Consider the following 12533-nt stretch of genomic DNA (forward strand, 5'->3'; position numbering starts at 1 on the left):
GGGACTTTCTTTAAGTAAAGCTTGTCCTTACGTTTTATCTTTTTTTTTTCTAATTACACATTTTTCCATTCACGCTTCTAATATTCTTATAAAAGCGACTTTGAATTTCTGTTTCATTTTAGTATCGTATTAAGTAATATTATCGATTACAGATTTGGTCTATTATATAGATATGTTCTATTTGAGTAGGCCTACGAGAGTTTTAATTGTAATGATAGGGATTCGTCGGTCATCTTCTTAGCATGGTTACAATAAATATAAGTTGCATTTGAATAGAGCTTAAAACTTCAGCAAATAAGCACATGTGGTTACTTTTATTCTAATGTCTAAAGTTTAACATCTCCTTAACGAAAGCGATTTGTTATAACATGATTTATTTATGAATTATAGAATTAAACTTGCTGTCAAATTTCCTGAAATGAAAGTTAAGTTAAGATACCTTCTAGGGACAACAAATAAATAGGCTACAGTGTGTTCGTAAAATGTTTAGTATAGGTTTATGAATGAGCGTGACAAAAGGCGGCGGCAAACACGCTGTTTAACAGGTAGAGTAATTAATAACCTCCGGAACTGTTCACTTTGCGGGTTAGGTTCATTTTCCAATTAGTTCATAGAATGCATTGAAAGAAAGGTGAACAAACACGTTAACATAAAATGTTTATGTTAACGTGTTTCTTCACCTTTCTTTCACGAAAATTCTATTATTGTTTAACTTAAGTTACGAATGCAAACAATAATGGTATTGTTTAATACTTCGACGAATGGATCGTTCTTGATTTTCTTTTTAAACATGAATTGTTGTCCTAGTTAGGTTTAGTATTCATGGATACGACATACTCAAAGAGGCCTAGTGTTAGGTGTGGCAATAACAATGACGTGCCTGCTCCATATGTTGCTTGTCTGAAAGCGTGAAAATCAAATGCTCTGTGAATTCATGACGCGTTCGCTACAACCGAACTGAGGAAATTAAAGGCGAAAATAGCTACTAAGATGATTACTTTACTTTAGTAGGCAATTACACTTGACTTTTATGAACACCCTATGTTAAAATGCTCATGCTTCCAACCATTATGTAATGTTTTGTAACGAATTCTATGATTTTCTTCAATAACAAGATACAAATGTTGCAAGGGTAATTCGAATGCACCAGTTTTTAAATCAAGATGCAACATTGCGCGTTAGTATATTAGGATAGTGCGTAAGTCTAAACATCTTCTATGTCATTTTGTATTTGGAAACGAAACAATATTGATATTATGTATACCTAGTTGCATACGGTATACATCTCTTTATTTAGATGCCTAATATGCATTTAGACACAACACCAATATATGTTACGTAACGAAGATGAAATCTCAACGTTTTAGAAATAAACGAATAACCTACAACGTGAACAAGTTTAATGACGATGGTGATTTTAAACTTTAATTATAAAATAAATGTATTGTCTAATCATCAAAATAATTCGAACAGATTTTGCTGTTTTCAGTTTCATATACCCTTTTAATTTACAGAAATAAAATTGGCTTAATAACTAATTCTATGATTTTGTCCAATAGGATTGCTTAGATATATTGCTCTTATCATACCTATAAGTAAACGGACTATTATTAACTTTTTACCCATCTCATTGTTAATTTTCTCTGTTATTATATAATTTCAAAATCTGCTTGTGGTATCGTTTAATATATCTTATTAAACTTTGCAAAATCTTTCAACAGATCCCCCAATAAATGTACTGTTGTTTTAAATTGTTTTAATGTTCTATACAAATGTATTTTCTCTAAACTGAATTCAGTGTAGGCCTAGAAAGTATTTGTAGTTTTCTTTTGAGTATAGACTTGTACTTGTCTGGAATTCAACGTACAGTATATTGGTAGACATGATATGATGTCATTTAGGCAAGTGGTCTTGAAGATGGCAACGATCTATTGCTCCTTTGGGTATTACTATGTTTTCCAAAAATAAAGAACCAATATGGAAATACCATTACTAAGGAAATTATTTCATTACTATTCATATCGGATTGTTCCCAACACGAATGGTGATGTAAGGTCTGCTGGCGTCTCATAGTCAGTCATACTTTGTATCAATGGGCTGCTTTTGGAGGGTTCCAGCAAGTATGATACATGATAACTGATTCAGTATTCATTGGTCATGTGCATTATTGTCTCTGTGTAGGTGTAGGCTCTAATACTGTGACGTAATCTGGAAGCTATTGTATATTTAAAACGATTATTATATTTGTTTTTAATTGAAACATATTTTAAAATCTGAATGCATTGAATGCAATGAAGACCTATTTGTTGATAATTATTTAAACTAAAATATTCCACTCCCTAAACTTAGTTTGTAAGCACGATAAATTGTAGAATTTCTCGCTGTTGAATTCGTGAAATATTGTATTGGTCACTAAATATAATAAGAAAATAAAACAGGGTGTTTCTCTTTAAAAAATAGAGCAATCCTTTCTCATCCTGTTATTTCAACCCCGTAATTGCAGCTTCGATAGGAGGGAGGAATGACATAACATAGGCCTTCAGTTAACCAGTTGACATTATTGATATTTAGTTTTATTTTATGTTTCTATTTATTTATTTTATTACGGCACATAGTAAACTAAACTTTCCAAACAATGACACAAATAATCCTGGTTGAGGTTACGGATCCGTCAATCGGCTTTGGGTATACGTTCTTCTACTAGAACATTGACATTATTGATATTTAGTTTTATTTGATTTTTCCATTTATTTATTTTATTACGGCACCTGTAGTAAACTTTTCAAACAATGACACATTGATTCCTGGTTGAGGTTACGGATCCGTCAATCGGCTTTGGGTATACGTTCATCTACTAGAAATCGGATATACTGTAAGCTTACTCACAATTAAAAAAAAAAGCCCAAGACAGTATACATGCATTGTATTTCCCTATTATTAAAATATGATGTGATGATTCCGGTCAGATCCGTATATGGAAGTAATGTATTCACTAATATTTCTTTTCTAAATCCGGGTGTTGCATTTTAGTAACTACGATAATTAAAGATGTATTTTCCCCTGAAAAAATAATTCTTAACACAATTTTTGTTGAATATGCCATTTAAATGTAACATAACAGTTATCCACTTTGACCAAAAATTGGATCGAAAAAAAATGTATTTACCTAGAAAACTGTAATTTAAAGCAAAAAATATATTCAAAGTCTTAATCTTCATTTTTCATGTTTTTGGGGGACAATACATCTTTAAATGTATTATCTGCAGTATTCGCTTTATTTAGAAGTAGATTATTTGACAAGTTAGTAGTCAATTTGACAAAGAGTTGTAAGAGTACTCAATACGGAAGTCCAAAATAAACTTGATTTTAATAAATCTCGAAGTTTTGAGAAGGCTTTAGTAGAAGTCCAATAATAGAAGTCAAGCCTATCCAAATCACACTACTGTCACTCTTTGAAAAGAAATGTGTATATATCGCATACAACTTGTTTTTAAATATTTAGTTGCCTGAATGATCAAACTTGGTGTACAAAAACAGTAAAGAGGAGAAAAGAATGAATGTGAGAATGAAAAAAGTCATCCAAGTCAAACTTAACCCGTGTTTCCTGGCCTATGGCATGCTATAAATATATTTTATTATTTTCCTGCCGAAACCTTTGTTTATAGTCTGGTGAGTGAGTGCCCAATAAATAATATTACTGGGTATATAATAATTGGTTAAGTGTGAATTCCCGGAATCTGCTTGATTGACGCATAACATTTGGAATTACAATAATAATGATTTCATTTTTTCTTGTTATAAAGCAATGCAAAGTTAAAAACCACTTTAAATCACGTTAAGAAAAACAAAAACACATAATGAACATTTCTATGCATAATATAAATATTAAAATGTATTTGCATTCAAATTGTCCTTTGTTCTTGAGAATTTTTGTAATAATAAAAGTAATCAGTTGAAAAAAAAATCACGTAACGATACTTAAGTCATTGCGAATGTTCTGTACACATTGACTGTATAAAGAACCTGTAATTACGTTACAATGGTTGCCATAGTAGTGATATTTCTCCTTTTAGTGCTAAATGGCTAAATTTTCATTTATGTAGGTATACATACTGTAACATTTCTAACATGGTGTTTTTTTGCATCGCACTTAAGTCAAGCATGTAACGAACTTTGTTTATAAAAAGAATATTTTAAGCTATTGATTATTAAAAGTTTATCTTTAAAAGTATAATAGGTAGTATTCTTGATAATATAAACATCCACCGTGTTTAGCTTCAAACCTAAGTTAATGATACTGTGCCATTGTACTAAAGTAGTGATGTAACGGAAAAGTTGTCTTATAGCTGACGTAATCATTTGTGTTTTACAGGCGTTTATTAATAGATCTCTGTGATACCAACCCGAAGCCTCGTTTAAATGACGCGTAAGAATAAGCGACAATAAGGCGTTCGCACAAAATGTGATAAATAAGCACTTTAAGTAACACTGCTGACGAATGAATTTAACAATTAAAAAAGTCGCTTTAGTAGACAATCTGCAGAATTGTTATTGCAACAACGATTATGATATGAAATGAGATGGATAACTTGTTTACATCACTAATGGTAAGAAATTAGTGAAGTTATAAATACATTTAGGGCAGTCTACGTCAACAAACACCATATGCTCTTTTTAAAATCATCTTAAATATATCGGCATATTACAACATATCGTATCAATAAAAAAAAACTGGACCTTATTACTAACATCAAGTAAATTTAACAATTTATCAAAATTTGTAATATTCATCAAAACATCACAAACATGTGAGCTCTCTCATACTGTACAGGTTTTTGGCAAACACTATATATTTGATAAATAACATTTGGAAGGACTGTAAAGTTGTTTTATGTTTTTTAGGTAACAATTTGAACTTCAAATTTCCTTTGATGAGTGAGTGTGAACCATGTCTCTTCTTATTGCCTATTTGAGTCTCTTCTGATTTCATCAGTAAGACATGTAATTTAATTTAATTTATATGTTAAAGTTCAACTAAAATACGAAACAGACATATTTATTTTATAGATTCTACAGATAATAAGTCATCTTTCATTTCATTTATTTTTCGAAATTCTTATTACAGAATTTAATTTAAAGGACAAAAACACAAACAAGAACGAAAAGATCATCTTAATGTGCACGAAAAATTATATATGATATTATAGGCCTATACCACCAATGTTTTGTTTCTAGTTTCAATTACAACATTTTATACGTGGTTTCATTTTACATACGTAATCCGATATATAATATTGAAAACTCATGATCTTGATTAGATCTATATTTCATATTTTATAGAACATGTAACTAATTATAAAGATCTGAAACTGCAAAATTGAAAGATGACACGAAGGTTATTCCATTTATCAGAATTATGCTTTTTAGTTTCTAATTATTAAGTATATTAATAAATTGCTTTACCATCATCACGTTACGTGGTCTTTAACAGTTTACTTATCTGCACTGGTGTAATTGATTCAGCACTTTTGGATTATACTTGTACGATCCAATAAAAGCAAGATCATATGATTCCTTCAAGATATGTTTTCTTTTATCGCCTCTTTTTTATGATGATTTAAACGTTTCTTGGGAAAGTATAAATGTTTATAAGAAGATTACACTGTTGAAAACACAAGAATTGTTATATTTTAGTAACAAAATAAAATCTTAAAATACAAAATTGACATTGGATTCTTTGATTGATGCGAACATTTATTTAAAGTACACCCTAGAATTTCATATTACTATATTATTCAAAATTTTAAATTTTAGATGACACAGGTAGCCTGGTAAAATATAATAATCAGATATGCCTATATTTAGAAAGCTTATTCAGAAGTATTTTCATATTTAGCATATCAAACTAAATGAGTTAATTTCTTTTCTATACAAAGGTTAATATAACTTTTCAAGAACATTTTTTAGGAAAAAAAATGTCTGATAAGCAGAAAACCTGACTTGAGACAGTAAGCCTTTAAACTTTATTATTATATAGAAACATGTGTTTCCTGAAGAAATGTTATTAGCATTACCCAAAGGACGCCGTAGTTAAAAGTACATTCAGTACTTATCGTCTTTCAAACATTAACATTGAGTACATCAAGCTGATGTCTTTCTTACGTTAAAGTTCTAGAAGACATTGTTGATGAAATAGATGTATCTTTGATTACAACTTGCCGAATGATCTATTCTCTGTACTAACTCTTCCTTGCATAAGCATAATTTGCTTGTTATGGACTTTACATTAAACTTTCTGGCGCCATTTGAAAGGTTCTAGCAATAAACGTTCGTAATAATATTTGTATGGCCCTTGTTTCTTGATGGACATACGTTAAGGTCGCTAGCCTATTAGTACAGATATAACACATGATGTAAATTATAATTTTCTCGCAGTTTACTTAGATTGTCTGTAAGTTGAGCTTAGTGCGCGCAAAAATGATACCCTTTACAACCGTTATTAAATTAATGTAGATTAAATATTTGTAAACGTAAAACCTTTTTCTAAGAAAAACCAGTATTGTCTCTCCTGAGCTTTTTCCCTTTCTTTTTCTTTGGCCATTTTCGTATAAAGAGGCTAATATGTGGTAAAATATAGTTTAAATTCGTTTTTTCCTGGAATTTGTCTAAAATACGCCCAATGTTCATGTGCAATATTAAAATGTATTCAAATAATTTTTCTTTTGGATGATCCAAAGGGAATAAAACCGTAAAACTTACAGAGATCCAGATGAACCTTTTTACTAATATCAAAATGATTCTCACACCATTGATCTAGTTTATAAAAATTGATTTAAATAGAGATGAATGATTATTTATGTTTCATGTTAGTTTAAATATAGAATGAACACTTGTTCCGAATTTCTTTTTTATTTTTTACTATGACAGATATCGATGGCATGCACATAGGTCTACAATGTCCCAGATGCCAACGTTGCAAAAAATTTCTAAAATGATATGATAGTGCCAGTTGGGCGTACGAATAATATCATACATGTCAATAGCAGTGACATTGTAAACCACAACTGCCTAAATTTGTAAAGATCAGCACAACAAACCAAGCCATGCGTGACAATAATTTGCATAGCATACTGTAAATTACGTGATATATGCATATTTGGGCTGAACGTAGGAATGTTCCTCATTTAGCAGGAATGAATTCAGTATTCCATGCCAATACTTGTCTTTAATTCCAGAATATTAAGGCATATTTAAAATAAAGCTATATAATGATGCTAAACGTACGTATGTACGAATAAGACTTATGTTTGGTTATGGAAAATACGCTTTTTATTATAACTTCATATAATTCTGTGTATTGTTAAAGAAGGCTGTCATCTATGTTACCTTTTACAACGTTTGTCTGATAAAAGTCGTACGTAAGGTGAATCTTCAAAAATGCTAATTCATTGCTTTATAGGAAAAGCAATGAAGACTTTGCATTTGTTTAAACTTTAGTAAACTCGGGTGAAACTATTTGTGCTCTATTGTTATGTCAAGATTAATTCCATTTATAATTTTAATGAAAATATGAACGTGATTTTATATCTTACTGATTTAGTAGTGAAAAGTTTACGTTTAATGCACATCCTTGCATGGACGTAGTGTAGGTATAACATGGATTAACGAGTTCATTTCTTTTGGGGAATAGTGTCTGTATTGTCATTCAAAGTTATTAAACCCTTCAATAAAAACATAGGAGTAATACGTTCTCTTGACCCCAAAAGACTAATAAGCTAATCTCTACAATGTGTTGTCTGTCTTTCAGTTTGTACAAGTGTCATTTCGACGAGACCAAGCAACAGTTTGTTTCTTCAGCTTCAAGTTTAACAATTCATTCAAATTTGCTCATTCATTTATTCTTTACCACACTAAAGCTTGGTCCAATATATGTATAAGAAACGCAAGGACGTACGTGCACACAAAGTCACGGATTAATATTCACTGTCAATTTATCATTGTGCGTATTTTATACGTTGCACCCTAGTGATAACCGTGTAAACAAAAGTTTAACATCGACTTACATATGAAACCAGTTACACGATATATACAAGCGGTATACCCTGGTATAGCATTGTTTAAAAAAATGCGTATCCATTTTATGAAACTTTTAGCAATATTTAGCAAATATAAATCATTCAATAATTTCCATGAAATTAAACGTATTTAGGCATATGTGCAGTAAATCTCACTTGGTTTTTCCACGATTGCGGCCGCCTTGTTCTAAGGATTTAAATGACTTATCTAAACATCCGACGAATTCTCTATGAATATATTATATATTATATTTTAATTTATTTATGATTTTCTATTTTATTATCCAATTCTAACAAACGAAATATTAAAAAAACGAATGACCAATTAGGCCTACAAATAAGAGGCTTATTGGCCTATGACGAAATAATTATGTTTGATAGTAATTTACATAAATGTAATTCCCTCTCTATTTTATTTATTGTGTTATTACAAACAGCTTGCTTCCTACTTGGACGAAATACTGACGTTCCCTCAACTCTTGACAAATCATATAAGCAGTTCGGATGATCCATCATGTCGTGACTGCGTCCTAGTGGAGACTAAGCTTTACAATTAAAATGTAATATGCCTATGTTACATTTTATAGAAATCCAAACCCTTTACTTTATGAAGATAAATATACGGACAGTTTTTTTATATGTAATGTGGTTGGACATATTAGAAAGATAAAAATGTACAATTAGTAAGCGAAACCGCATTAGCAGGTTGCTGTACTAGCAGGAAACAAAGATTATGGATTATGTTCTAAGAAAAATAATTATATTTAACATTGAAAGTTTGACCATGACTAAATTTGTTGTTGGTCAACCGAAAATGTTTTTAAAATGTTGTTTGAAAAAAAAACACTTATTCTCCAATTATGTAGGCACTAATAATTATGAATAAAAACACACTTTTGCAAACTATAAATAACAAGTAGAATATTAACAGTCGGGTCTATGATCTCCAAGAAGGTCGGATCTATTTTCACTTTTCTTCTTTATGAATTCATATTTTGGATTTACAAAAACAAATAATTTTTTAAAAAACATTTTATTAAAATAGCTGTTTATCGTTTCTTAGGAATGTATACCATATTTAAACAATGCGACTTTCATAAGATTATACAAACAAAAAATACTGTATGTTAAGGAGTGTTAATTATTAACTAATCACTGTTTACAGACATTATCGATGTATACTTCTTACAGTCGACTCGCCAAAACCGGACTCTCTGAAGACGAGAAAAAACATTTTCTTAAGGTCCCAATTTTTAGTCGCGTTCTCTAGAGCTCATTATAGTCGGTCTGTTGGTCGGTCTGTCGGTAAACACTAACTTGAGCACGCGACTGCAGCCATGTATATGGCCTTGTTTGTTTTACTTTATTAAACAAAAAAATCAGAATATTACCAGAACTAGAAAACTAGACATATAGGCCAGCCCAAGGGTATCCGGTATTGGAAGAGTTTGACTGTAAAGTAAGCAAGATTTAGAATATAAATTGACAGATTTGCATAGAAAGGCGTATAATACTTATAAAATTTGTCATCACTCGCTAATTATCATTTACTGTTTTTGTCCTATCTGTCGGTAACGATATGAGGTTGATAGTAAGCAGAGCACTGCGATTGCCCTTGCTCTTCCGAAGGATGTTGATGTATCTAAGTATTGACATTTTTATAAACCTAATCCTAAAATCGTATAGCCTACAGCATGTAGAGTAATTACGGAATGGTGGGGGTGGTCTGCTTTGAATGGTGTGGAGATAAGTAAAACATATTTCCTTATGATCTCTATAATAACATGGAGGTAAAAAATAAATTATTTTTCACCTCCATAATAATACTTTGTTTGATTGAGAGAAAACTGTTGTTGCAGATCTCCCTATAAATGATAAATACACTTTCTTCATCAATTGGACCGATTTCTTTTCTGTAGTTTTAATGAAAAAAAACAACAAAGTAGGATACACAAAACATAAAGAAATTTGAGTTTTAATAATTCTACTTTTATCAGAAAATATATTGTTCTACTGCACTCTGTTCGTTACGTAATTGCAAATGTCTACATTATTCTCAACTGTTCACCAGAACTCCGCACCAGACAATCATTTCGACTTATCAATGCTGTAAATTTCATATTTCTGGAGCCGCCAGTATAATTGCTTTATTTCCACATATTATTAATTGAAGTGACAAGATTGTGTTACAATCAATGAAATGTTTTATCATGTTGTCATTAGGGAAAATTGGATAATATTACAAATAAATGTCAAGTATTATTACAACTTTGAGAAACCAATTCCTCTATGGTGGTAACAAGGGTTCTCTATGTAAATATACCGACTTAATTCCACAGAGGAATGAATCCGCTTCGTTATATTTAATCCACAACATGATTCATGTCGTATTAAGCCTTAGGTAATTCGTTACCACTTCCTGGTGTACCCTGTATGTATCATAATGATGCTAGTGTCTAGAGAAACATGCTTACAATACATCTATTGGGCTTCGTATAGTACTTCATCTTTGCCGATATGTATGACACAATGCTTCCGTCGACTAACAACATCTAGAGACTTCACAATGTTAATTATTCATATTTTTATATAGCGATGTCATTCAATTTGTGCAAAACAGATAGATTAGTATAGTAGACCTATTCATATATATATATAACCACATTTTCTATAGATTGTGGTTGTACTGTAGTGTATTTTTCTTTATGAATTATTCCTCAAATTAAAAATGAATGAACCTTTGTTTACACTGGATCGTACATATATCAAGTATATAGGCATACATTTAATTATCGTCAATACAGTAGAATAGAATTTAATATTGTAATTATAGGAATGTGGCAATTGAAAATAAGTCAATCATAGTCTTTTAATTTAACTTGTTTTATATATTATTGTTTTTGTTATATTTACGTGTTTAATGCAATACTGTGTAATGTTTATATTTTTTATTTTAGATTATAAAAGGATCCCAATGGAAATAAGCTAATAAGCTTTTTTGGCTATCCTGGAAAATCTTTTATAAATATATCATTTGTAATGTCAGCAATTTATGTTATCACTTTGTATGTATTTTTTATGATGATTTTCCTAATAAATTTAAATCAAATCAAGTCCATTGTGTTAATAATTGTTATCATTGTAGGCCTACCTGACTTCGTTTCTTAAAATAATAATAAAACAATGTTTGCACTTTGCATTCGATTTACTACCAGCCATCAATGACGGCAGTAAAATGATATCAAACTACCACTTAAAGATGTATTGTCCCCCAAAAACATGAAAAATGAAGATTAAGTAAATCAGGCTTTGAATAGGTTATTTTGTAGGGAAAAAACGAAAAAAATAATGTTTTCACTTAAAAAATAACATGATAAATGGTTAAATTCAACCAAAAATCCATTGGCTGGCAGCCAATTTAGCAATTTTTTGCTTTAAATTACAGTTTTTTCAGGTAAATAAATGTTGTTCAGATCAAATTTTTGGTAAAAGTGGATAACTATTATGTGACATTAAAATGGCATATGCATAAAAAAAGGGGGACAATACATCTTTAAGTTTATAAAGTTTATTGGAAAACTTTTGGTAATAACAAATGTTCTCAAAATACGAGAAATTACTTCCCTTTATTATTGTAATGTCAAAGGAATCAAGAAACACGTCCCCGTTTAGGCTGTTTAACCTTTCATATCGTCAATACAAGAAACCAAACCTTCCGTTATGACATCACACCTTATGAATCATACATATCTGCGGTCGTCATACATTTTCATAATACCATAGATTTTTTAAAGAGATGACAATATAATAACACACGGTGCCATTTATGACAGCAATTGCTGCTAATATGTATACTATGGATTTAGTGTAAGTGCCTATACCCATTTACTTTATATCCGGAAGGCTATCGAAAGGATAAAGCAGATAGTCTTTTTACAACCATGACATTTCTAGGATGCTATTGTTGTTTCGTAATTTGAAACATGTGTGAAGTTAATAAGTTCATTTACAATTAGCATCACTTAACGGAAACTAAGTGACAATACTTAAGTCGAATTATCTTTTTTAGTACGCGCCTCTGAAAACGGTTTATGTGTCTTGTAATGGGGTCAAGAAATATAATGTCATGGTCAATATTTATTCGTAACGAAATGAAAATAAAAACGTTTGCCATTACAATAATGGTCTTAAAATATATTATGAGATTAATTAAATATTATGCAATCATAAATATTGCATTATTGCTCAATTATGTTTATTAGTTTATTTTAAAATTATAGTATGTTTTTTAGATAATTGGAGACAATTTAATACTATATAAATTCTTTTCAAAAAAGAGTAAAATCATTCTTATAGTTTTACAAGTTTAACGACCTTTTGTCATGTGATTATAAGTGTTGGCTTTGTAATCCAGGGAATTGTATCAACCTTCGTGGTACGGTGTTCACTTGAATATTT

General features: G+C 30.2%; 1 protein-coding gene across 1 annotated transcript in view; it reads left to right on the forward strand.

Moving 5' to 3' along the window:
• The window catches only part of LOC144844755 (ribitol-5-phosphate transferase FKTN-like), a 170085-nt gene that overhangs the window by 28303 nt on the left and 129249 nt on the right, over nt 1-12533 (forward strand). The window lies entirely within an intron of this gene.

Source organism: Antedon bifida, chromosome 6, assembly GCF_963402885.1.
Source record: "Antedon bifida chromosome 6, ecAntBifi1.1, whole genome shotgun sequence".
Taxonomy (NCBI): domain Eukaryota; kingdom Metazoa; phylum Echinodermata; class Crinoidea; order Comatulida; family Antedonidae; genus Antedon; species Antedon bifida.